General features: G+C 43.1%; 1 long non-coding RNA gene across 1 annotated transcript; it reads left to right on the forward strand.

Annotated features, from left to right (window-relative positions):
- The first annotated feature begins 464 nt into the window (after nt 1-464).
- On the forward strand, nt 465-27,660 carry LOC311596555. The gene is made up of 4 exons (XR_014778880.1): nt 465-5,074; nt 9,354-9,592; nt 25,002-25,173; nt 26,033-27,660. It is a non-coding gene; the product is annotated as an uncharacterized lncRNA (long non-coding RNA).
- Nucleotides 27,661-27,684: the final 24 nt, after the last annotated feature.

A 27,684-nucleotide genomic window follows, 5' to 3' on the forward strand; every position in this document is an offset into this window, starting at 1 on the left:
TTATTCGGAGAATGCAAATGCGCATCATAACAAGTCATCAAGCAAAGAAATATAATTTCCTTTGAGGAGAATGGTAGGGAAGGGGGAAAAACCTGATATAAATTAGAAGGTGTGCTGATGGCGAGAAAGGGCATCAATGCCGTTCATGTCTTAGAAGCAGAGGAAAACCACGTGGCTTCCAGAGAGCATGCCTGGTGTGAACATGGGTACCAGTTGTCCAGCTGGATTTTCACGTGGGACTCCTGCCCCAGCAGCAGGGGCTGTCTCTGATTACATTGCCTGGTTTTGGATCCCTCTCCCCTGACTGCCTTGCCCAGCCTCGGTAGAAGAGGTGCCTAGTCTCACTTATCACAACAGGATGCCGAGGCTGGTTGATATCTATGGGGGGGCCTCCTCTTTTCTGAGGAGAAGGGAAGGAGGGGAAGGGGAAGGGGAAAGGAAGGGCCTGGGAGGAAAGGAGGAGCGGGAAGCTGCTATCGGGATGTAAAGTAAACAAATTTAATTAACTGAAAAAGGAAAAAAAAATGTGGCTTTAATTAGAAATGTGTCCATGCTGGAACAGTACCGTGTCACCGGACTCTTGGCCTCATTTGAAGCCATTTTCTTCATGCTTTGGGACCGTTAGTGTTCTCATTACGACTACTTCCCTTCCACCAAGGCTTCCTTCCCGGGAGTCTGTTGCTGCTGCTCGAGCGAGCGTTCCTCTTCACACTCTCTGCTCTGTTTCCTTCTTAGATTTCTGACTTGAGAGTGGGTTCCTTCTGGCAGACAAAACCCTACCTGGTTGCCCTGGTAGCGGCTTCTGTGAGTAAGAGACTGAGGCTGGCGAGTGGCTTGCCTTGCTCACTTGCATGTGGGATGTCTCAAACCCCACCCTCCCTGCAGCAGATGATAACAGGATGGAAACTACTGGAAGGGCGCGCTGTTGTTGGAGTTGAGGAGGTCAGCAAGCTTCTTTCCACAGATAACAAGGGCTAATGTATCCGAGGGCTGGGAAAGGCCTTCACCAATCCTGTCCCATAGAGATATTTGAACCTGTGGGGCTATCGGTTGAAGAATAATATGAACACTTTATCAGAAACATTTCCTTTGGGTAATTTACTTGAGAGGTTAAGGGGGAAAAAAAGAAATGACTTAGGTCACTAAACCCTTTGCATGAGTCCAGTCTCTGACTCGGCATTGAAGGGACAACTCATTCAGCCGGGTTGCCACGTGTTCAGCGCTTTTAACCTATTTGTAACCTTGGATGTAGATGGCCAATGACTGGTGGTTTTGCCTCAGTAAAATCTCATTTAATATTTGTGTCTCCTTTTTCTCCAGTCCGAGATTCATGTCTGTCACGTTCTTGGGGGGGGGGGGCAGGAAGCGGTCTCTCTTTCTTCTTGTAATCCAGTTTCTCTTTAGGTGGCTGTAGGCAGAGGCTCCACAGAAGATAGGCGGAAATAGATGTTGTGACTGGAAAAGCAAGATGGCTTATCAGAATATTGCCAAGGCAGGGCCACTCAACAATGAATGGAGAGGCTTACACACTTGGGCACCTTTCTTTTTCTTTTTCCGATCAGTTCGGCAAAGCGGCTATAGGTGGGAGGTGGTAAGCAGGGCTTGGCTGGGCTTGGTGGACGCTTGTTGATTTAGCTTGCGAAGCCGATCTAGGGTTGGGGCTCGACCGTGGTGTGTTTCTCTAGGATCGTCTATATTGACTACAGTTCCTATTTGCTGTGACTAAATGCTGGGCCAGCAATTTAAGCAAGGTATGATTTAATTTTGACTTGTGGCTTGCTTTTTATCAAGGTAATGAGTGAATGGCTCAGGGGCAGCTTTTGGTTGCTGTGGTAGGAATCTGAGACTGTTCACATCGAGGTGGAGGAGGAGATGAGGTAGGGCCCGGGTATACACCTCAATTCCTGTCCCTCTCCATGGTCCACTGCTACGTAGGCCCTGCCTCCTAAAGGTCCTACAACCTCCCCCAAAATGGCACTGCCCTCTGGGGACCGTGTGGGATATTTTTTTTTTTTACGTCTAAAACATAACTCAGTCCAAGCCAGATACTATGGAAGCTGATTAAGCTTGAGGGGGCTTGGATTTGAAGGTGTGTGTTGTGCACAGTTCATGTGTTTTTGCCAGGCGTGGTTTTTTATACAGTTTCTTTGGCATATTGTGGTTCCTCTCTTAGCCTCAACTTAGGATTGTACTTAAGACTATGGAATGGTGTGCACGGTTGTGGTAACTGGTTTATACTGCTGATCAAAGGCTCTGTGGTTAGTTTTCCTCCTGTCTTTTGGATGGACATTTGGAGTTCCCCAGCAAGATCAAGACCACGGCCCAAATTCAGAAATCCAGAAGCCAAGTCCTTTCCTCTTGCTCTTGGGGACTGAAGAGCTGAAGAGCTGTTCCTTAGTGAGTGCACACCTTGGAGATATTCCAGGGCCCCAAGGCACACCTTCAGTTGTTGGACTGCCTGAGAAAAAGGCATTAAAAAAAAAAAAAAGGAAAATAGTAAGCACCTTTTTACAGAGGCCTCCTCTAGTAAATAATAGAAACTTTTTATTTGTTTTTTATTTGTCCAGCTGGTTTCTGGTTCTATCCTGGTTCTGTGGGATCCTGATCTGGGGACACTGGGGATCTGATAAGGCCTGGAATTCCTCTATCCATGGCAAAGGGAGACATCCCATGGCTCACTGGTCATTTCTGGTTAATTGGAAATTCATCTAGAGCCATCTGTTCTTTTTCTGACATGCTTTTAATCATTGAGGATGCCCTGGTGATACCCGGGTCTGAGGACGTCAGAGAGGCCTGACATCTCAACACCCATTGGCAGGGTTTCAATGCCTAGGCTGCATTAACAGAGCTGAGGAAACAGAAGGATATCTCACTACACTGGCACCGAGCCAACGGTTTGGAGAGGCCTAGCACATGATGTCAGGCATACTAGGAGTCAAGGAGAACTCAGAAAGGCCCAGCATAACTCTGTTGGGTAAAGCTGACTCTTAGAAAGCTTCTGGTGGGTTCCTAACATCTGGCTTGTGCGGGGGAGGTAACTGGGAAAAAACCCCTCTCTTTAAGACAATTTTTTTTTGTTCAAACTGGTTAACCTCTGAAGGACCCCAGCTGTTGCTGCCTCTGTTATTTTGCTCTGTGTCTGTATTTTGCTTGTCTCTGTGCAGTGCACCTGGGGCGAGTTCTATGTATTGGTTTAGACTTCAGTCGGTCTCTAGATGTGTGTGTTTCTGTGCCAGTTCCAGGTGGACTTGGGAGCCAGACCAAGCTCTAGCTGCTGCCACTTCCACACTGCCAAGCTCAGCCTGGGCACTGCTGGCACCGCCTCTGCCCTCAGCATGCCACCCTGTGGGCATCTTCTGTGCCCTCCGCGGGCGGGCCCAGGTCCAAACCCACTGCTTCTGCTTGCCTGGACTGCCTTGATAGCCAAGGCTGATAATTCCTCATCTTCTCTGAGCTTTCTGGTCACTGGATTAAGTTTAGCAAAGATCCAAATATCTTCTGTGTATGAGTCATGATGAAGACTATTGGTTTAACTTCTGCTAAGATACAAATCTTATATCTGTAAAGCTATTACATGAACTTTCTGTGCCTCAGGATTTATAAGTTTATTGGATGTAGTTAAAAATGTATAGAATCTGTAACAAAAGTTAAAACTTATAACACAAGGTGAATAATTAGAAGGCTGCATAGGTAACCTTCAAAAGGAAGACCTAGTTCATCAATGTCTAAAGTTCTGGGGAAAAATTCAAATGTGCTAACCTTGCTTTTAAACTCCTGACGTTCTACTTCTGACTACCTGTTCTTGTTAGCTGAAATATGTCAAGCCAAAACATAGTTTTCATGCTTAAGGGCTGACTCTGAAAAAAGGCTTAAGGCTACACTGGGATCCCCAACACATGGCATAGTCACTGGCCAACTAAAGTCAGGACCACAACTGCTGAAGACCAGGAATGGGCATGTTCCTGTCTAACGATGCAGCAAGACCGAAGCGATATAGCAAAGAGCCTATAAAATGTCTCTCCGAACCTGAGGTCTCTTCAGGCTAACAGAGACTGACTTAAGAATGTCTGTCTAGACTTCTTTTCTTTGCTAACTTAATGTAGCTTTAGCTATTTTGATAAACTGAGTCATACAAGAAACTGTGACGTTCTGCAAGGATGCACTATGAAAGTAAAGTTGCCAGTCTGCCTATGGACTGTAGTTGTGGTTTAAAGTTCTAGTTATACTAAAAAAAAGCTTCAGTTCAAGAATTGTAAATTTTTTTCATTTATTTTATGTATGAGTGCTCTACCTGTATGTACACCTGCACACCAGAAGAGGTCATCAGATCCCAGTATAGATGGGAGCCACCATGTGGTTGTCAGGAATTGAACTCAGGACCTTTTGAAGAGCAGACAGTGCTTTTAACCACTGAGCCATCTCTTCAGCCCCTCAAGAATTGTAATTTTTAAGGCCAAACTTAATAGGGATAAAACTATAGAATCCCAATCTTATAAAAGCTATGAACTTGCTATAAACTGTTAAAGATAATTAGGACATACAGCTTATAAATAATCAATTTTCTTTTTTTACAAATGCAATTCATTTATAGGGAAAAGCTTAATTTAGCCTCTTATATATGTTTTCAAAGTAAAGCCTAGAACAAGCAACTAATAACAAAGTTTATTTAAAATCCGGCACAGTTGGTAGACAGCCCTCAAACTTTTCAGAGATCTGCTTAATGTGGCATTTAAAATGTTTAGTGAAAAAAGTTCACTATGACAGCTCCTAAGGTCTCCAAAGAGGGCATATAGGGCACAATGACTCCACCTGGATTGTGGTAATGCTAACCACGGGGAGAAGCTGGCCCATGCCTCACCTGCCACTCGAGAGAGGCCTGAACAAACTGTGGACACTGTTGGGTTGACTTTGCCTTGTCACAGTAAGGACAGCCCCCCGGGTTCCTCCTTTACAGAAAATCTCTCAGACCTGGGTCTGGCATCCAAAGCCTGTTGGACAGTGGAAGACCCACAACCATTCCTCCCAGGGAAGCCATGGAGACCACAGGAGCCTAGGACAACCATCTAGGTAGTGGGTAAGTCTCTGTCATTTTAACTGATATGCAGGCCACATGGATTACACTTCCTGCTATAATTTAATCTTTCTCAGTTCTCGTAGCTGCATCAATTTAGCAGGAGATGTCTGGTCAGTGCATTTCACATATAAAAACCAGGCCTTACTTTTCTAGAGCTATTAGGTCACCTGAAGAAAAAGGGAAACTCACAGACAGCTTTGCCTTACTAACAGGCTTCGCATTAAAGGGCAAACAGGTTTCAGGCATTATTTACTATTTAAAGGAACTTGCTTTGCAAAGACTGCTCTTAGCAATCAACCATTTATGTATATCTAGTGGTAAATAATTGAATAAAAATGTTTAAGGTTTATATAAATTACAAAGGTCTAAAATAACTTAAAATTGTAAACATCTGAGGATATAAAAAGGCTTTAATAAATTATAAGGATCTAAAAACAACTTAAGATATATAAATACAAGTTACTCTGTTACTAGTATACTAAGATTTCAAAAATCCAAAGTTTTAACATTGATCAGTAGAGTTCTGATAAAGCACTGACTATTATTATCAGTCACAAGCTCAAGATTTTAAGGTAATCTTTGGGCAGTTGAAAATAAGAGCATAAGATTTAGATCCACCTCTCACTGATAAAACAGGCTCCAGAGAAGCCCTCCCTCCCAACCAACAGCCCAAGCCTCCCTGTCAGGAAGCCTGTTCCCGAGGGAGCATCTCCAAACATTAAGTTCTCTCCCTCTCTCTCTCTCTCTCTCTCTCTCTCTCTCTCTCTCTCTCTCTCTCTCTCTCTCTCTCTCTCTCTCCGAGACAGGGTTTCTCTGTGTAGCCTTGGCTGTCCTGGACTCCCTTTGTAGACCAGGCTGGCCTCGAACTCACAACGATCTGCCTGCCTTTGCCTCCCGAGTGCTGGGATTAAAGGTATGTGCCACCACGCCCGGCTCCAAACATTAAGTTCTTAAACTTTAACTTCTGTCCCTAGTCTGTATCTGTCTTGGGAGAGTTCCACTAAGCTGGTAGACACCATCCAGAAATCAACTGTGGGCTATGAACTGCTTCAAAGGTGATCTACACCACGCCAGCCCCAGGTTGTCCTACAAAACAGGAACGCCCTGGACTTGCTGAAAGCTGATGGGAACCAGTCTGCTCGATGCGATTGCTCCCTATGCCTTCATCTGGGTCGACACACCAGATACTTGTGATGAACGTGAGATACACTAACTGCCTTGAGTGCCTATGACTACGTTGCTATGACTACCTGTTACTACTACCTTGTTTTGCTCAAGAGGGACTAAGTTGGGATGTTTATCTTCTGCTCCCTAACCCTACCTATTCTTCCTGCCAAATGCTCACTTGGAAACCCCCGACCCCTTGTCTTCTTTGTATCCAATGCTCACCTCTTGAACTCTGCCTTAGGGGGAGGCAGCCTATGTACTCAAATAAATAAAGAAAACTTGCTTTAATTAATTGCTTGTTTTAATTTGGCCATGATGATTTGGGTTAGTGGTCCCCCTTCTCCCGTTTTTGAGATTAATGCTTCTATTGGAAATCACTTGAGTTTCAATGTACACAAGGTTTTTTAAAAAAATTTTTTTTTTTTGCTAGCTTTTGCTGAATTGTCAATTGTTGGTGAGGCAGAGACTATGTGACATGGTTTTCGACCTGGGGTATTGTATTTTGAGTGAGAATAAAACTCGTAGGTTCAAATCCTAAGTTGGCCGCATTGTTTAGGGAGGTTTAGGTGGTGTGGCCTTGATGAAGGAGGTTTGCCAGTGGGGTTAGGCTTTGAGAGTTTAAGTCTCATACCACTTAATTTGCTTCCTTCTGTTGGTTTGTTAGTTCTCAAACCTGGGACAAATGGCTGAAGTGCCTATTATTAACGTTTCAAACTGGACTCTGGCTGCCAGGTTCTCCCAGCATCCTTCAGTCCTTACCTGTTACATGGTCCTCGTGGCTGGCATATGCCACCCACTACCCTAAAGTTCTCCTGCCCAGAAATTGGGCTGGGCTCTCCCTTTCCTTAGATTCTCTGATTCCTATACAAGCCATGCGTTTTGGCCACACCAGTCCTTTCGGCCCCCTTTTGCCTTTTGCCCTCTTGGCTGATGCTCCAGTTTCCCCCCTCTCCCCTCTCCTCACGTTGCCCACTTCAGACTGCTGTTCATATCCACTCTGTGCTCTCCCAGATGCCTATGTTTCTGCCTCTATCTGTTTTCTCTCTTAAATCTGTAATAAAAACTTCAAATCCTTAGGAGAAGTCATGTACTCCTTTTATTTCCTTTTCTTTATTCACGGTTCATACTCGGCTCCATGTTTACCTTTGAAGATGAGACTTTTTGGCTTCCTGCTCCTGTCATGTTGTCTGCCTGCTACCATGCCTCTGCCCTGTTCTGATGGTCTCTCAGCCCTCTGGAGCTGTAAGCCCCAAATAAACTGTACCATCAGTAAGTCTCTTCTGGTCATGATGGTTTATCAGAGCAACAGAAAAGTAACTAACAGAAAAGAACACTGAAAAGCTTGAAAAGTCAAAGGGATCCTGATCAAATTATGTAGCCAGTTTTCCAGCCAGGATCTAAGAACAGTCAAAGCAGAGAGCATGCTTTATCAGTGGAGCTTCATAAAATTTCAACCAAAGTGCCTAGTTTTAGATTTTTCCAGTCTTACTCCCAAAGACATGAGGAGAAAGACCATTGATCTGTTGTCGAAGAATATTAAACTCTTGAGGGCTTCCCTACCCTAGCTAGTTCCCAAATAATTGAGGCAGAGACCTCTTGGATTTATAAAATCTTTAAGGCACTATAACTGGGCAGGTATCAAGCCTCCAAGCTATTTTGCTATTTCTCAGACACATACCCCAAGGTACTTGTCATGATAGTTCCTGCCTGGGCTGCTTCTGTTCCATTAGTGGGTCCTCAGAGCTGACTTCCCTAGGTCTGGTGCTCCTAGCCCATCCAGTCCAGTTGCCGAGCCCCTTCCTTCTTCCTCTTTTCTCTCCCCACTTGTGGTCCATCCAAGACCCCAAGCCCAGGAACCTAAGCCCCACCTACCTCTCTTCTGGCCAGTCACAGGCTTCAGCATCTTTATTAACCAATTAACCTTGAATTACACAGAGCAAAGCTTACACAACGAAGACACAGGAGAATGTGCTTGTCTGGGCAGCAACCAGATCTTGGGGGCCATTCATTAGCTTTAGAACACACAGCACCAGACCAACCCCCAACATTGGCCCAAATTAAAGCAACCTCTTTTATTTGTGTACACAGGCTACCTTTCCTTAAGAGGTAAGCATTGGACCTGGGCAAATGTTAGCCCCAGCTTGCTTTCAGCAACTCAGTGCCAGACTCCACATCATCACCTGCCACTGCCAATCCACTGTCACCCATGAGTCTCATATTCTAATTATGCAACATGCACACCCTTTAAAAGGTTCCTGCCGTCACAGCCACTCCCTCACTCTCTCACTCTGTCTCTGTTTCTCTGTCTCAGTCTCTGAAGTCTCAGCTCTGGGAATGCCTTTTGCCCCCACCCTCCACCCCAATAAATCTCTTGCGTGAGATCTGTTGCATGGTGTGATTTTTTTTTCCCAGCACACCTTGGCCCTAATCCACCAAGGATCTCTTCCAAAATACCCTAACAGGGAAGAATAAGGGTTTTTATAGCTCAGGAGCAGAGAGTTTCCAAATAGGCTGGTCACAGAAACAACAAGGTGTTATTAACATGTGAAATCAAGGTAGGGTTGCAAGATGGACCTAACAACTCCTGGAACAAAGGCACAGGTGGTGCAAAGTGGTCACAGCAACTTTTTGAAATGAAGACATGGTTGCTATTTCTTGGAACAGGCAATACAGAAACATTTGTAGTTAAGGTTACATGTGGGGCCTAGCCCAATTTTTGAGAAACAGAGGTTTAACCATAAGCAAGAATTGGCCTAGTTTGTCTTTATTATAAGACACCTTTTAAGCCCATGATGGAGGCAGGCTAGGCCATCACCAGATATTGTCAAAACATTAAAAATCCAGGAATAACTTGTGGGGATTAAATATAGCATTATTTCCAAAAGGGCACCTGGCTCACCTTGAAAGATGTGTTTACAGAGATCTAATTCTTTTTTAGAACCAATGTGGGGCCCATTTTGTGAAATTGTTTGTTGACCAGAGACATGTACCTCTGGTGTTTTTGCCTAGACCTGTAGCTCTCAGAACCTTATACAATACAGACTTTTCGATGTATTTCAGCTTACTGTCCCCCCTCCCCAGGTCTAAGTGATGTTTTTCTCTTCATAATCAGTGCATGTATTTCTGAAAGCGTAAATTGAGTGTCTAAGACAGCCCTTGGGAAGGGAAGAGGATGGATGGCACACAAGCACAGTCTGCTAGAATCTCCAGGAAACCATATCTCCAGGAAACCATCCAAGGAAATTGGATAACAGTTCCAGAGGAGTCAGGTGGCAACAGAAAACCTTTATGAAAGTAGAACCTTGTGAAGCAGAACTGGGAAGAAATCCAGAATTTGTTCCAGAGAGATTGGTAGGTCTGAAGGCCTTCCCTCCCAGTGAGAAAGAATAACCACAGCCATGCTAAGGAGGAGTGTTACAGCTCACCCAAGAGAGTGACAGACCACCATGCTTCCTAAGCCAGTTAAGAACTCAGAGATGCTTTGATTCAGAAAAGCTGGTTCCGGCCTTTATCTAAGAGGGCAGGCTCCCCACATAAAGAATTCTTAGGCCCCAGGGAAGTGTGATAGGGATTTTAATGTCAAAAGGATGCAATCAACACCACAGCAGGTGCAGTACTTTGAGTATAATTTAGGAGGTGAGGTCTTCCCTGGAGCTTGAGAGAAAAAGTCAGTTACTCTGTGGTCTTCTCAGAGGTGGAGTCAGTTGTTGTGGGGCCCAGAGAAGGCTTCCTTTGGGCCCAGGGAAGAGGAAAGACTACTAGAAACATACCAAAGGGAACAGTTTGCCTGCCATGAATGGTGAACATGTGAACAGCCTGTCCCCATCATGCCCAGTCATATATAATCTTATTCCTTAGGAGGATCTGACAGTCAAACTATAATGCAGATGTTTGTTTACCTGTAAGTATATGGCCATGAGAAATAAATCAAAGGATTTCTTGTATAACATGACTATCATTAAAAATGTATTGCATATCTGGAGTATTCTCATACCAAGACATTGATGAATTGTTAGGCAATGAGTGTGTTGCTCAGCTCCACTTAGCCATCCCATAATGTACATGCAGCCACACATATTGTGCACCATATATATCAATATAACTTCAGTGTCAGATATGGGATGCCTGGCAGCGCAGTAAAGGAACTGCAGAAATGACTGCTCCATGATATGGTTAAGGTTCTCACTGTAGATATGAGAGAACAGCCGGAGGCATCTGGAAGAGTCCAGAGCAGAGAGAGAAGAAGACTGAAAACGGCCATAAGAGTAGACGTGGAGAGGATGAAGGGAGTGGAAGAGCAGGAGAGAAGGTGGATATATTGAGATAGCAAGAGATAGCGAATTGAGAGGTAGGTAGAGAATAGATAGAAAAGAATGAGACTAGCTGGGTGGAGAGAAGCTCATGAGCTGGAGGGAGTCTGGAGGAGGGCAGGAGGAGGTGAGGAGGGCAGGAGGAGGTGAGAAGGGCAGGAGGAGGTGAGGAGGGCAGGAGGAGGTGAGGAGGGCAGGAGGAGGTGAGAAGGGCAGGAGGAGGTGAGAAGGGCAGGAGGAGGTGAGGAGGACAGGAGGAGGTGAGGAGGGCAGGAGGAGGTGAGGAGGGCAGGAGGAGGTGAGGAGGGCAGGAGGAGGTGAGGAGGGCTGGAGGAGGTGAGGAGGGCAGGAGGAGGTGAGGAGGGCAGGAGGAGGTGAGGAGGGCAGGAGGAGGTGAGGAGGGCTGGAGGAGGTGAGGAGGACAGGAGGAGGTGAGGAGGGCAGGAGGAGGTGAGGAGGGCAGGAGGAGGTGAGGAGGGCAGGAGGAGGTGAGGAGGGCAGGAGGAGGTGAGGAGGGCAGGAGGAGGTGAGGAGGGCAGGAGGAGGTGAGGAGGGCAGGAGGAGGTGAGGAGAGCAGGAGGAGGTGAGGAGGACAGGAGGAGGTGAGGAGGGCAGGAGGAGGTGAGGAGGGCTGGAGGAGGTGAGGAGGGCAGGAGGAGGTGAGGAGGGCAGGAGGAGGTGAGGAGGGCAGGAGGAGGTGAGAAGGGCAGGAGGAGGTGAGGAGGGCAGGAGGAGGTGAGAAGGGCAGGAGGAGGTGAGAAGGGCAGGAGGAGGTGAGGAGGGCAGGAGGAGGTGAGAAGGGCAGGAGGAGGTGAGGAGGGCAGGAGGAGGTGAGGAGGGCAGGAGGAGGTGAGAAGGGCAGGAGGAGGTGAGGAGGGCAGGAGGAGGTGAGAAGGGCAGGAGGAGGTGAGGAGGGCAGGAGGAGGTGAGGAGGGCAGGAGGAGGTGAGGAGGGCAGGAGGAGGTGAGGAGGGCAGGAGGAGGTGAGGAGGGCAGGAGGAGGTGAGGAGGGCAGGAGGAGGTGAGGAGGGCTGGAATACTATAACGGCCTGTGAAATGGAGAACAAGTGCTTGTAAATAAGAACAGAGCGAGCCTGGAGGTCAGCTGCACACCCTTTGCTCTGCTGCCGCACGCACATGACGGTAATATGTCCCTTCTGCCGGAGGTAAGGAAAATGGGAACCAAATCCACAAGTTCCTGAGGAAGAACCTATACTCCAGCTTGAGCTCATTTTTGTATATTTTGACAGCCTGAGACCTAGGATATATTCCTCTGAATTGCTGACCAGGAAGTCTCTAAACATTCTCCAAACAATACGAGCTATTGCCACTGCTCTTGGTTGCCCACCTGATGTAGGTGGTAAGACTCTAATGATGCTTGCAGGATTAGAGCAATCAAGCTAGGCGGTGCCCAACACCCTTCTTCTTGCTTGCTAGCATTCACAGTGCTATGCAGGCTGCTGGGAGAGAACCGCCATGAGTGCTCTTTCCCAGCAGTGGACCATGCATGCTACAATACTGATCTACAAGGCAAGATATGCTCACTGGTGCAATGGTGGCAAGAATGCTATGTGGGTAGCCAACTACTTTCTGGCAAGCCTAGCCCAAAGCCCATGGCTGTGATGGTCATAAGTCCTAGGAAGAAATCTGTTACTCTTGTTTTGCCAACTGGTTGTATTGTCAAACTGAATTATAAATGATTATATTTATGTAGATGGAAGGCGTGCATAGAGAGGAACTAGGAGGAGGGGAGAGGGAAAACAATCAGAAGAGAGAGAGAGAGAGAGAGAGAGAGAGAGAGAGAGAGAGAGGAGAGGAGAGGAGAGAGGAGAGAGAGAAGAGAAGCTATTCTCAGCAAAGGAAAAAAAAAACCCATATTTATATCCATAGGTCAGTGCTGCTCTTAATCTTTGTCCAAGGAACATCTAGTGGCACTGGGCAGCAGTTAATGCAGAAACTCATAGCTGGTCAAAGAGTTAGGAATAAGTGACTATTGAGTTCTCAGTCTTTAAGTAGGACATCTTTATCACCCACCCTCCTCAACTCAAGACTCAGGCAATATTTTGAAAGACAGAGTTAAAAGGATAGAAGAGCTAGAACATGGGAAGGGTGCTTGTTAAAGAACTGTCTTCTGGATGTGACGTGGCCATTGATTGGACCATGAAATCACAACATCTACTTCCCTGTAAACTGCATAAATTTGTTTTTTATTAGTGAGAAAACATTCCATTGCACATACACGTTACAATTTCTTTATTCATTCTTCTGTAGTTGGACACATAGATTTGAATGCTTTGTCATTAGAGTGTGACACTACTTGACATGGACTCAGGTGTGGCCTTGTTGGAGAAAGCATGGCCTCATTAGAGTAGGGGTGGCATTGTTAGAGGAAGTGTGTCACTGAGGGTGAGCTTTGGGGTTTCAATAGCTCACCTCAGCCTTGGTATCTCTCTCTTCCTGTTGCCTTTGGATCTGGATGTAGAACTCTCAGCTATCATGCTGGGTCAGAAATTATAGTCTGGGAAACCCAAGATGGTGGCAAGCAGTGTGGACCGTGTTTGAAAGCTCCAGCGAACAATTCAGGGAATTGCACAGATTTCTGAGCCAGGAACACCAAGGTCCCCACACCATGGCAGCAGAAGTGCTCCACAGTTCGGAGGGACCAGGGTGCGGAGGACCTGCCTGCCCCTGCACACGGGAGGAGCGAGGACTTTCTCGGATCAGAGCGGCGGTGGGGACAGCAGTGCCATCAGCGGCTCCGGCAGCGCCAGCGGCTCCAGTGGCGGTGGCTGAGGTTTGCAGCTCAGAGCCTTCCAGTGGAGGTGATTGGTGTGGTGGATGGTGGGAGTTGCTGCAGGAGAGGGGACTCTGGACAGGATTTGGGTTGCGTGGTGCCTTGAGACCCAAATTGGACTCAGCAGACAGTTCAGCCCCAGAGTCCTGGGTTTGCTCAGTGAGCTGTGCTGTGGAGAAGCTGGCTCGGCTCAGCTCAGCAAGCAATTCTGCCCGAGGCACAGCTCCCCTGCTGTGACACAGGCTGGGCGGAGTGCTCACTTCCACCCTAGGCTCCAGCTCAGCGAAGCCGCAGTTTCCCTGCTGTGACGCAAGCTGGGCGGAGAGCTCAGTTCCACCCTAGGTGCTTGCTCAGCGCAGACGCAGTTCTCCTGCTGTGACACAAGCTGGGCGGAGCGCTCACTTCCACCCTAGGCGCTTGCTCAGCGCAGTCGCAGTTTCCCTGCTGTGGCAGACGGTTCAGGCCCTGAGAAACTAGCTGAGCTTGACGCGTGGTTCGGGCCCAATATCCCTGGCTGGACTTGGCAGGGAACCCAAAAGGCTGTGGATACCTTGGCCTGATCCAACGCTCATTCAGAGACCCAGAACAATTGCAGGACCCACAGCAAAGGGGAGCTGAGGATCACTGGCTGTGAGAGCCCAAAACGACAGGGCTAACCTCCTGATATCCACACCAGTGAAGTATCAGGGCTTCCAGCCTACGGAAATTGTGAGATAACAAGTGAATCTATCATCAGACTCCCTCCACCCAACTCTGGAAGTTACCCAACAAAAACAGAGACAGCAAGATGTCTAAGGGACAGCGTAAAAGCATACGCAAAAAACCCCAAAACAACATGGCATCTCCAGTTCCCAGCTATCCCAAAGAAAACAACCCGGAGAACTCAAATACAACGGAAACACAAGAAAATGACCTCAAATCCTTGGTAATGAGGATGATAACGGAGGAAACAAATAAAATTCGAAATCAGATGCAGGAAGATGCAGCCAAGCAGGTGCAAGACATAAAAGAAGCACATAGAGTGGAACTGGAAAATTTTCAGGAAAATATAAACAACCAGATGAAAGAAATAAAAAAATCTGTTCAAGATATGAAGATGAAAATGGATTCAATGATAAACACACAGACAGAAGAAAAACGAGAATGTGAGGCCTCAGAGAAGAAGGCGAATGACACAGTGCTGAGCTTTTCTAACAGAATCCAAGAGATGGAAGAACGAATCTCAAGTCTAGAAGATACAATAACAGATCTTGAAGCAACCATTAAAGAAAATGCCAAATCTGGAAAACTCCTGACACAAAACATCCAAGAAATTAAGGACACCATGAAAAGAAGAAATCTGAGGATAATAGGCATTGAAGAAAGAGAAGATATCAGACTCCAAGGCCCAGAAACTATTCTCAACAAAATCATAGAAGAAAATTTCCCCAATCTAAAGAAAGAGATGCCTATAAACATACAAGAGGCATACAGAACACCAAATAGAATTGACCAGAAAAGAAAAACTGCCCGTCACATAATAATCAAAACACAAAACATACAGAACAAAGAAAAAATATTAAAAGCTGCAAGGGAAAAGGGCCAAATAACATTTAATGGAAAACCTATCAGAATTACACCCGACTTCTCAACAGAGACCATCAAAGCTAGAAGGGCCTGGACAGAGATCCTGCAAACCCTAAGAGACCACAGATGCCAGGCCAGACTACTTTACCCAGCAAAACTATCAATAACCATTGATGGAGAAAACAAAATATTCCATGACAAAACCAAATTCAAACAGTACCTATCCACAAATCCAGCTTTACAGAAGGTACTAGAAGGAAAACTTCATCCCATAGGTTCAAGCTACAACCAAAACTACTCAGGAAATAGATAACTATACCATGGCAAAAACACAACTACACAAACGCTCGACTGGAACCAACATCAAAATTAAGACTCTTAATAGTAACTGGTCATTAATATCTCTCAACATCAATGGTCTCAATTCTCCAATAAAAAGACACAGACTAACTGAATGGGTGCATAAACAGGATCCAACATTCTTCTGCATTCAAGAAACACATCTCACCCATAATGATAGGCATTACCTCAGGATAAAAGGTTGGAAAAAAATATTCCAAGCAAATGGTCACAAGAAGCAAGCAGGCGTAGCCATTTTAATATTGAACAAAATAGACTTTCAACCAAGATTAATCAAAAGGGATGAGGATGGACACTTCATACTCATGAAAGGTAAAGCCAATCAAGATGACATCACAATTCTGAACATCTATGCTCCCAATACAAGGGCACCCACATTTGTAAAAGATCTGCTAAAAAGGCTTAAACCACACATCGATCCCCACACAATAATAGTGGGAGACTTCAACACCCCACTCTCTCTGAAGGACAAGTCATCGAAACAGAAACTAAGCCGAGAAATAACATCATTAACCAAGGCCATGGGTCAAATGGATCTAACAGATATCTATCGAACCTTTCACCCAAACAAGAAAGACTATACCTTCTTCTCTGCACCCCATGGAACCTTCTCCAAAATTGACCACATCGTAGTTCACAAAGAAAGCCTCAACAGATACAAGAGGATTGAAATAATACCTTGTATCCTATCAGATCATCATGGGCTTAGGCTGCAATTCAACAACAACAGAAATAACAAAAAGCCTACACGTATGTGGAAACGAAACAACTCTTTGCAAAATGATACCTGGGTCAGGGAAGAAATAAAGAAAGAAATCAAGGAGTTTCTGAAATTCAATGAAAATGAAGGAACAACATATCCAAATTTGTGGGATACATTGAAAGCAGTGCTAAGAGGAAAATTCATAGCACTAAGTGCCTTTAAAAAGAAATTGGAAGCATCGCACATAAACACCTTAACGACACAACTGGAAGCCCTAGAAAAAAAAGAAGCAGAAACACCCAAAAGGAGTAGACGTCTGGAAATAATCAAACTCAGGAGTGAAATTAACAAATTAGAAACTAAGAAAACAATCCAAAGAATCAACAAAACCAAGAGCTGGTTCTTTGAGAAAGTCAACAAGATAGACAGGCCATTAGCCAAACTAACTAAAAGGCAGAGAGACAGTATTGAAATCAACAAAATCAGAAATGAAAAGGGAGACATAACAACAGACACTGAAGAAATACAAAGAATCATAAGATCCTACTTTGAAGGCATATATGCCCCAAAATTTGAAAATCTAAGGGAAATGGACGATTTTCTTGATCAATTTCACTTGCCAAAGTTGAGTGAAGAACAGATAAACAAGATAAATAGTCCCATTTCCCCTACAGAAATTGAAGTAATCATTGATAGTCTCCCAACCAAAAAAAGCCCAGGGCCAGATGGTTTCAGTGCAGAATTCTACCAGACCTTCAAGGGCGAGCTACTACCGATACTCTTCAAGCTACTCCAAAAGATAGAAAGGGATGGAACATTACCAAATTCATTTTATGAGGCCATAGTCTCATTGATACCTAAACCTAACAAAGACTCAACAAAGAAAGAGAATTTCAGACCAATCTCTCTGATGAACATGGATGCAAAAATACTAAATAAAATACTTGCAAAACGAATACAAGAGCACATCAAAGATATCATTCATCATGACCAAGTAGGCTTCACTTCAGGCATGCAGGGATGGTTTAATATATGGAAATCCATCAATGTCATCCACCACATAAACAAAATGAAAATAAAAAACCACATGATCATCTCTTTGGATGCAGAGAAAGCATTTGATAAAATCCAACACCCATTCATGTTTAAAGTTTTAGAGAGATCGGGAATACAAGGCACTTTCCTCAACATAATAAAGGCTATATATAGGAAACCAATAGCCAAAATCAAAGTAAATGGTGAGATAATCAAGGAAATTCCTCTAAAATCAGGAACAAGGCAAGGCTGCCCACTCTCTTCATATCTCTTCAATATAGTACTTGAAGTTCTAGCCAGAGCAATAAGACAACAAAAGGAGATCAAGGGTATTCAAATGGGAAAGGAGGAAGTCAAATTATCCCTATTTGCAGATGATATGATAGTCTACATAAGTGACCCTCAAAATCCACCAGAGAACTCCTACAGCTGATAAACACATTCAGCAAATTGGTTGGATACAAAATTAACTCAAAAAAGTCTGTAGCCTTCCTATACACAAATGACAAGCTTGCAGAGGAAGAAATTAGGAAAACTACACCCTTCACATTAGCCACAAGCAATATAAAGTACTTAGGAGTTACTCTAAGCAAGTGAAGGACTTGTTTGAAAAAAATTTCAAAACTCTAAAGAAAGAGATTGAAGATGACATGAGAAGATGGAATGATCTTCCTTGCTCATGGATCAGGAGAATTAACATAATAAAAATGGCCATCCTACCAAAAGCAATCTACAGATTCAATGCAATCCCTATCAAAATACCTACACAATTTTTTAAAGACATTGAAAGTTCAATTCTGAACTTCATATGGAAAAACAAAAAACCCAGAATAGCTAAAACAATCTTGTACAATAAAAGGTGCTCCGGAGGAGTCTTCATACCTGATCTCAAACTGTACTATAAAGCAATAGTAATTAAAACAGCATGGTACTGGCACAGCAACAGGCTAGTTGATCAGTGGAATCGAATCAAAGATCCAGATATGAATCCACACACATATGGTCACTTGATTTTCGACAAAGAAGCCAAATCCATTCGATGGAAAAGGGATAGCATCTTCAACAAATGGTGCTGGTCTAACTGGATGTCTATGTGTAAAAAAATGCAACTGGACCCATATTTGTCACCTTGTACAAAACTCAAATCCAAGTGGATTAAAGACCTCAACATAAAACCAGAGACACTAAGTCACTTAGAAGAAAAAGTAGGGAAGAGCCTGGAACCTATTGGCACAGTAGACAACTTCCTGAGCAGAACACCAACAGCCCAGGCATTAATGTCAACAATTAATCAATGGGACCTCATGAGGCTGAGAAGCTTCTGTAAGGCAGGAGACACTGTCAAGAGAACAAAGCGACAGCCTACAGATTTGGAAAAGATCTTCACCAACCCTACATCTGACAAAGGTCTAATATCCAAAATATATAAAGAACTCAAGAAATTAAACACCACCAAACCAAATAACCCAATTGAGAAATGGGGCTTGGAACTAAGGAGAGAATTCTCAACAGAGGAATATCAAATGGCTGAGATACACTTAAAGAAATGCTCAATCTCCTTAATCATCAGGGAAATGCAAATCAAAACAACTCTGAGATTCCATCTTACACCCATCAGAATGGCTAAGATCAAAAATTCAAGCGACACCACATGCTGGCGAGGATGTGGGGAGAGAGGAACACTCCTTCATTGCTGGTGGGAATGCAAACTAGTACAACCACTTTGGAAATCTATCTGGTGCTATCTCAGAAAAATGAGAATAGGGCTTCCTCAAGACCCAGCTATTCCACTCCTTGGAATATACCCAGAAGATGCTCCAGCACACAACAAGAAAATTTGCTCAACCATGTTCATAGCAGCCTTATTCATAATAGCCAGAACATGGAAACAGCCTAAGTGTCCATCAGTAGAAGAATGGATAAAGAAACTGTGGCACATATACACTATGGAATACTATTCAGCTATTAAAAACAAGGAATTCCCGAAATTTGTGGATAAATGGATTGAGCTAGAAATGATCATAATGAGTGAGTTAACCCAGAAGCAGAAAGACTCAAATGGTATATACTCACTTATATCTGCATATTAGCCCAAGGGGCATGTCCCACGAAAGCCTTCACTTACCAGGAAACTGAGACAGAGGGGAGGACATTCTAGTGGGACTCTAGATGAGAGAAGCATGGGAGAATGGCAAAGTAGAAGGATCCAGAGGGTCCTAGAAGCCTACAAGTAGAACATTATGATAGGCAGATTTGGGCCCAGGGGTCCCACTCAAACTAAGGCACCAGCCAAGGACAATACAGGCGGTAAACCTTAAACCCCTACCCAGATCTAGACAATGGACAGAACACTCTCCACAGTAGAGTGGAGAGTGTGATATTACTTTCTCACATACTCTGGTGCCTCACCTTTGACCATGTCCCCTGGAGGGGGAGACCTGGTGGCACTCAGAGGAAGGACAGCAGGTTACCAAGAAGAGACTTGATACCCTATGAACATATACAGGGGGAGGTAATCTCCCTCAGGAACAGTCATAGGGGAGGGGAATAAGGGGAAAATGGGAGGGAGGGAAGAATGGGAGGATACAAGGGATGGGATAACCATTGAGATGTAACAAGAATAAATTAATAAAGTAAAATAAAAAAAAGAAATTATAGTCTGTCAGAATATCTATATTACATTTCTATATCTAGAAATATAGTCTAGCAGTACTGATGTGGAGAATGGCAGGGCCACAAGGTAGAAGAACTCTGTAGAGGACTTTATGGAGCAGAAGTGTATGATAACCCTTAGCTATGTGGACACCTTTCATCACTTCATACAGATGAGTAGAAAGAGGGAAAATGAAGGGATGCACACTACTGTTGATAAAGCAACAAGAAGATGCATATTAGGAAGGCTTACAACCTATACTGTACATAGGCACTATTATTGTAGCATCATTTTCCAAATAAGAAAAAGAAGCACAAAAAGTCTGCCTTACTCACGGAATGTGAGTGCCTTACTGACAATCAGCCAGTTACTCATCCAAAGAGTTGGTAAACAGAAAGTCTTGAATTTCAACATGTTATTTAATATTTAAGAATGTGACATTTTCCATACTGTTTTTTCTCCTAATATTGTTTTCTTTTTATCTGTTTTGATACTCTGGTGCTTATAGTCTGTGAACTTAGAAGATTCAAAAAACAATGTTCAGTTCTGTATACGTTTTCAGGGTGCCTAAAGTTCAATTCTTTGAGCATCAACATGGCACTTAGTCACATGATAAAACCGTAAGAATTATCTTATCCCTTTAAGCCAGGCCAGACTTAGATATTTCCCCATATAGCTTAAGAGTGTCTGGGCTCAAATAAAAGATGGTTGTGAAGTCAGAGGGATTACCTATGGCTATGCAGCTGGAGGCAGTAACTCAATAGACTCTCAGAAGACACACTGATGATGCAGTTGCTTCATAAATACTTCATCTATTTTCATAAACTGCTGGTCTCTTCCAGAAACATGTCATTTCATCGTTGAGAAGTTGTTTTTAACAGCACCACAAAGCTGAATATTCTAAACACACAGAAAGAGAGACAATAGCGCTCACCTTGGGCCATCTGGTCTTTACACTCTGTGGTTCTTTCATCTTTTGTTTTATTTCTCCACAAGCATTTTAAAGCTTTCTGTTTACCTAAGTTGAAAGAAGAAAAGATTACAGCCTTCAAATGATCAAAACTGTATTTCTCTGCCTGGGTTTTCTGCCAGGAGTATAGGATATTTTTCTTATAACTGCTTGCTTTTTAGAGATCATAATAGTTTTATTTTGTAATTCACTATTCATATTAGTCACACACATAATTCAGACCACACGTCTCCATAGGAGAATCTGTTTTGTAAAGAACTTAGGGAATTTTCCCTACAAAGCATAACTAACAGGAAAAATATTGACCCCAGCCCAGAAACCAGACCTTCTGATTTTAGTCTTTTCATTGTTCCAAGACAACCAGATGTATTGATTCCCACCCAAAGACTTTCTAAATAGACCTAAGTAGTCAAGTCAATACTATAAATTGTTCTTCAGTTTTTCTTGGGCAATATATAGTTTTAACACAAACATGAAATATTAATAAAGCAATTCTAATTATTTAATTTCAACATTAGTAGTTTCAAATTAGCTGGGTTAAATTAGCAGTTTCTGAATGGCTTTTATACCACAAGAACTAGGTTGTCATCCATATCTGTATTCAAGTGCTGATGTATATAATTTTCATTTGTTATCGCAAATATCTTCATCTTTTTTCAAGCCAACCCTGTAAATAATTATTTAAATATGAACTAGCAGGAACTGATCATTTAAAGTTGAATTTCATAGTTTTAATAAAACTTTATATGGACAAATGTTGCAGGATCTTTGATCCCATTGTGAACCCCGAGATTGTGAACTTCAAAAAAAAAAAATCTGTTTCTTGTTTAGTGTGGTTCAGTCCTGAGACACACCTTAAATCCAAGAACTTTGTGTTTATTGTAAACAGGGATTAAAGTGTGGCTCAGCCAGGCCTAACACACACCTTTAATCCAAGAGCTTTCTGTACACAAGATTTAATAAAGTTAACCCTAGGTCAAGAGGCAGAGCAAGAAACCAGCTGACAGACGCTAATTAGAAAGTAGGGACTTTGAGAGAAAGGTATTTAAGATACTGTGGAGAAGAAAAAGGGCTCTTGAGCTCTTTAGCTCTTTGGCTCTTAGTTTTTGGCTTTTTCCTCCTGGGCTGTTGGGTGAGCTAGCAAGCTTTTGGCCTTCAACTTTTGGCTTTTGGTTTTTTTCCTTTGGGATGTGAGCTGAGTAGGTAGGTCAGCTGGGTACCTTCTCTGCCTCTCTGAGCTAGCAAGGTTTCATCCCAGCATCTGGCTCCTGTGTCTTTGTTGGTAAAATCTCATGCTTAGGATTTTCTTAAAACAACAGGCAAACTATAAAGCATATGTGCGAACTGACAGATAGCAGTCTAGGAAATCAAGGTCAATCTGAAATGTTGACAGCCATGTGAAAATCAAGAGTCATGGCGACGAACTACATTTCATATTATTATTCATATTACAGAAAAAGCTTCAGGAAAAAAAGAAAGAAAGAAAGAAGCTGAGGTGAGACTTTCTCTCTGAAGAAGTAGCCAACCCAACACCCAGGCATACATGCTGTTTGTGAGAATCCAGGGTCAAGAGTGACTTTTGGAGATACGCTCCCCTCTGGGACACTGGCACAAGAGTGGTGATTTGGAAAGAGATTCCAAACTGCAGAGATGTGGCCAGCGTTTGAGAAACACATAGGGAAGGAAAGAACCAAACCACAAAATTTCCCCTGAGTCCCGCATATGAGCCATGCTACAAGCACCCAGGCACACATATCATCTGCATACAATACACATTAATAAGAAATCATATAAATTTAAGTGACATTGAATAACTAGTCACAGATTGACTTGATTATATGACAAGGAGAAAACTAGTCAAATCTTGATGTAATTGGCATGTAATACACCACTTGTTTTACATCCAATTGGTTTATGCATATCACAGCTGGGTTGATAAAATCAAGAGAACAAAACTTTCATTGACATAATTTCAATTTTCATACAGAAAAATGACATTTTCACTTTTATATGTGTCAAAGAAAAATAAGGTGCTGAAATATCTGCCCTTTCCAACGATGTGTTTTGACCTGAATTCTTTTCAGGTACATACTTAACCAACATGTTTTGGAACACACTAACTACAGAGGAAGATAGGAGAAGCCATATGATTTCTACTGAGCCTAGTCTACTAAAAAAAAACCCAAAAAACCAAAACCAAAACCAAAACAAAAAAACCAAAACCCACTACCAAGCTATAGTTACTAAAATATAAAATACAGTGATCCTAATTTTATTTTGTTTTTAGAAAATGGAAAATTTTATAAAACCATGGCACACATGCAAGGATACTTATAATTGTTATTTTATAACATGTATAAATGTAATTTTAATTAAACAGAAGAGATAAATTTTTTGGCAGTTTTTAATTTGTAATATTTCTAATACAATTATTATACATAATCCATATAAAGAAAAACATTTCCTTAATAAGTTCTAATAATGTCAACAGACCCAAAGACCAAAACTTTAAGACAGTTGCGCTAAAAATTGCTGCTTCATATAACTGGCATTATAGATATAAAATTAAGGTAGAAAATAAGATTCCCAAGAGAACTGTCTCATTTTAAAGATTAAATGCTTTCTTCCAGGGAGCCTCATGATTCATTTTTAATGACAGTGATCATAACAATTGTGCTTGGTGTTTGCACTTGAGCCTCAGGTGTCTATCATAAAATACGAAGAAGAGAAAAATGGCACCCAGATGTTATAATGAAAACCAATAACATAAACTGGCTCATGAATATTTATTTTGCGCATTAATTTACCTACAGCTAAGCAAGGCTCACAAAACAAATGAATACTTTCATAAATATTCCTCGGCTTAGTTATCTGTTTGGCCATTTGTAGATGGCGGTAAATGCGTTATGCAAAAAAAATGGTGTATAAATAAACGGCATTTAGATGGCGTTTAAAGCACTTTTCATTACAACTATTGGGCACTGCTATGCTAATGAAATTGAAAACATAAAGTAGGACTTGCACAGCTGGACTCTCTTTGAAATGAGATATCAGCTCCCAGGTTGTTTACACAGTGGGAAGCTTTAGGACTATCAGAGATGCCGATTAATCAGGGAAGAGCAGAAGACATCCTGTTTACCTGTCGTCTTCCTGGCTTCTGGGAGTGAGGTTGGAGTTCTAGTCACTTAGTAACGTTCATTCAGTTAGATTCCTATGTGATGCATATATACAAGAGTTTCATTCTGCTGCGCTGGTAAATACCACAACCACAATTTAGAGGAGGAAAGAGTTTATTTCAGCTCACAGGTTGTAGACAATGCTTGAAGGAAGTCAAGGAAACAACCCAAGCAGGATCTTGAAGCAGAGACACTGCTGATTCTCTTGCACGCTAGCCTGTTTACACAGCCCAGGATCACCAGCCCACAGTGGGTATGCCATCCTATGTCAATTAATAAGATATCGCACCCCCAACACGCCCACAGGCCAACCTGACCAGGCTATTCTTCGTTATAGGCTTTTCCTCTCAAATGATACTTGACTGTGACAAGTTGACATTCTTGTATATATTTCTTCTTTTGTGAAACTTTTAGTAAATTAAAGATAAAGTAAGGGCTTAGTTTCCTTATTTTGATACTTACTCATTGTACATAAAAATTTCCATTACCAGATGAAGGCTGTGCCCCTTTAGGACTCCTCTGACACTTTTTTTTTAGAAGCAAATAACAACTAGGAAGCAACACTTTATTTAATCTGTAAACTCTTCTGTAATTTTTCTATTCATCTACTGACGAATTTATGCTCATGGGCTTCTTTTTTTCATTTTTTAATTAATTTATTCATATTACATATTGATTGTTAGCCCTTCCCCTGTTTCCTCCCATTCTTCCCTCCCTCCCACTTCCCCCCATTTCCCCTCCCCTATGTCTGTGATTGAGGGAGACCTCCTCCCCCTATATATGCTCTTAGAATATCAAATCTCTTCTTGGTAACTTGCTATCCTTCCTCTGAGTGCCGCCAGGCTTCCCCATCCAGGGGACGTAGTCAAAAAAGGGGCACCAGAGTTCCTGTAAGAGTCAGATCTCACTCTCCACTCAACGGTGGAGAATATCATGTTTGTCGGCTAGGTCTTGGTAGGGGTTTGAAGTTTATTGCCTATATTCTCCTTGTCTGGTGCCTTAGTTTGAGGAGGACCCTAGGACCCAGATCTGCCTGTCACAAAGTTCTGACACTTTTTAATTCCACGAAGTTAAAACTCCGCTTCCTCAGTATTGATATTGAAAGTTTGAAGCTTAAATCTAGAGTGCTGTTAGGTATATTTGCTGTATAATGTTGTTCAATTATGATGTTTTTCTGTTTATTTTTTTGCCCAGATGACTTGTGTATTGGAGAAAGTGCAGTGCTGAAATCACCTATAGGTGTTGAATTGAAGCTAATCTGAGTCTTCAAGCCCATGAATACCCTTAAAAAAAGAAAAGTAAAGAAAAGAAATCGGCACACCAGAGTTTGGTTCATATATGTTTAGAACAGATGGATGCCTTCTTGGTGAGTAGTTCCCACAATTGGAATGAAATTTCTTTATCTTTTCTTATTAGTTTTGATTTGAAGTCTTCTCTGCCACATGGTAGGATAGCGACACTTTATTTGCTGGTCTCATTTGTTTGGAACACTCTTTTCCATCTTTTTAACTTAAAGATGTTTTCTGTCTTTAAAGATGAGTTTCTCATAGACAGTAGAAAGATGGACTTTGTTTTTTTAATCCACTCAGCTAACCTCTGACTATTTATTGGGGAGTTACAGCTGTTAATATTTAAAGGTATGTGTTGCTTGTAGTCATTTAATTTTTATTTTTGCTTTTTTGTTTTGTGTTCTTAGTCATATTTGTGTTTTAGTAATTATATACACATGCATACTTAGTTACACACACACACACACACACACACACACACACACACACACATGCATACATACAGGAAAACTCATTTGTTTTTTGTAGTCTCTTGGCTATGATTACTCCTCTTTTCAGTCCAGAGTACTGCTTTCACTACTCTGTGTATACCTGGTGGACATGAAATCTTTTAACCTGTCTACACCATGAAAATTTTTCTTTCTTCTTCAACCATGACAAATAATTTTGCTGGGTACAGTAGACTTACGGAAATAGCACAGGCAGGATTTATCTGACTGGGCCTGTGATGAAGATGTGTGACCCATACCAAGTTTGGGGTTTGGAGAGGTAAAAATGGACCGGGGTTCAGAGAATTCACCAGACTAGACCTGGGCACAGAACATGGGACCCACACAAGGCTTGGAGGTTGATGTGATACAAGCAATTGGAATGGAGAGGGGGTGAAGGAGAAAACAGGTAGGCCATGTGGGTTCATGGCATGTATTTTGGTTGCAGGGTCCCTGGCATTAAGAAGGACTGAGGTTAATGACTACAGGGTCTCTGGTAACAAGTGGGTTGGCCTCAAGCCCCAAAGAAAGGGAAATTGATTGAGGAAAGGGGCCTCTCCGAGACAAGCAACAGAAGGACTCGGGGGAAAGAATGAACGGGGAGGAGGAAGAGAGAACACAGTAGCCTGCTTTTACTTCATGTGGTACTTAAAGGCTTCAGAACAACCATGTGATAAGAAGAAATAAAATGGAGATCAACAGGAAAGGAAGATGTCAAAGTCTTCCCATTTGGAGACAACGGGATTCTATTTGCAAACAACTCAGATATTCACTCAAAAATCCTTGTAATTCATAGTTTCATAAAATGAACAGCAAAACATAAAAAAAAAACCCCTGTAGCTTGGCTTTTTACTCCTCCCCATTCCAAAGACAGCTGCATCTTCTCATGCAGTGCTAGCTTCATCACTTGACACGATGGTGAAGGTCGGAGTAAACGGATTTGGCCATACTGGGCGCCTGCTTACCAGGGCTGACTTCTTATCTGGAGAAGTAGAGATTGTTGACATTAATGACCCCTTCATTGATCTCAACTCCATGGTCTACATGTTCCAGTATGACTCTATCCATGGTGAGTTCAATGGCACAGTCAAGGCTGAGAACGGGAAGCTTGTCATCAATGGGAAGGCCATCACTATCTTCCAAGATTGAGATCCCACTAACATCAAATGGGGTGACGCTGGTGCTGAGTACGTTGTGTAGTCTACTGGTGACTTCATCACCATGGAGAAGGCTGGGGCCCACTTGAAGGGTGGGGCCAAAAGGGTCATCATCTGTGTTACTTGTGCCAATGCCACCATGTTTGTGATGGGTGTGAACCAGGAGAAGTATGACAACTCAGTCAAAGTTGTCAGCAATGCTTCCTGCACCACCCCCTGGCCAAAGTCATCCATGACAACTTTGGCATCGTGGAAGGACTCATGACTACAGTCCATCCCATCACTGCTACCTAGAAGACTGTGGATGGACCCTATGGAAAGCTGTGGTGTGATGGCCGCAGGGCTGCTAAGAACATCATCTCTGCATCCACTGGTACTGCCAAGGCTATGGGCAAGGTCATCCCAGAGCTGAAAGGGAAGCTCCCTGCCATTACCTCCCATGTTCCTACCCCTAACGTGTCCATCTTGGATCTGACATGCTGACTAGAGAAACCTGCCAAGTAAGATGACATAAAAAATGTGGTGAATCAGGCATCTGAGGGCCCACTAAAGGGCATCTTGGGCTACACTGAGAACCAGGTTGTCCCCTGCAACTTTAATGGTGACTCTCACTCTTTCACCTTTGGTGCTGGTGCTGTCATTTCTCTCAATGACAGCTTTGTAAAGCTCATTTCCGGGTATGACAATGAATATGGATACAGCAACAGGGTTGTAGTCCCCATGGCCTACATGGCCTCCAAGGAGTAAGAAGCCCTGGACCACCCACCCCATCAAGGACATGAGAGCAAGAGAGAGGCCCTTGGCTGCTGAGGAGTCCCTGTTCCAACTCAGCCCTTGTCACTGAGCATCACCCCTCACAGTTTCCATCCTAGACCCCTAGAATAATGGGAGGGCCCCAGGGAGCCCTATTTTCTTGAATATCATCACAAAGTTCACTGCACCT

The sequence above is a fragment of the Acomys minous genome, assembly GCF_964271855.1.
Source record: "Acomys minous genome assembly, chromosome: 4".
NCBI classification, from domain to species: Eukaryota; Metazoa; Chordata; class Mammalia; order Rodentia; family Muridae; genus Acomys; species Acomys minous.